General features: G+C 33.3%; 1 protein-coding gene across 1 annotated transcript in view; it reads left to right on the forward strand.

The window, feature by feature from the left end:
* The window catches only part of LOC119593642, a gene marked incomplete in the record, with an annotated part of 14,462 nt that overhangs the window by 7,345 nt on the left and 6,865 nt on the right, over positions 1–252 (forward strand).

Here is a 252-nt window from a genome sequence, read left to right on the forward strand (position 1 = left end):
CTTTTCCTTTCAGCTCAGACCCATTTGAAGTTTGTATTAATTATCGAACATCAAGCAGTTAATTTAATCTATTAGCTATTATCATCCAGCTTCTTCTCCTGATATTTTTGGTTATGCATTCAAATATAAACCGCCTGAGATACACAGCTTTTGAAGAGAAACTCCTAATATATGTAGTATCCCATTGAGTGTAGAAGAAAACATGTTTTTTCATACACTTAACACTTCTGGCTTGTGAGTGACATTTAACAC

Source organism: Penaeus monodon, chromosome 32 (assembly GCF_015228065.2).
Source record: "Penaeus monodon isolate SGIC_2016 chromosome 32, NSTDA_Pmon_1, whole genome shotgun sequence".
Taxonomy (NCBI): Eukaryota; Metazoa; Arthropoda; class Malacostraca; order Decapoda; family Penaeidae; genus Penaeus; species Penaeus monodon.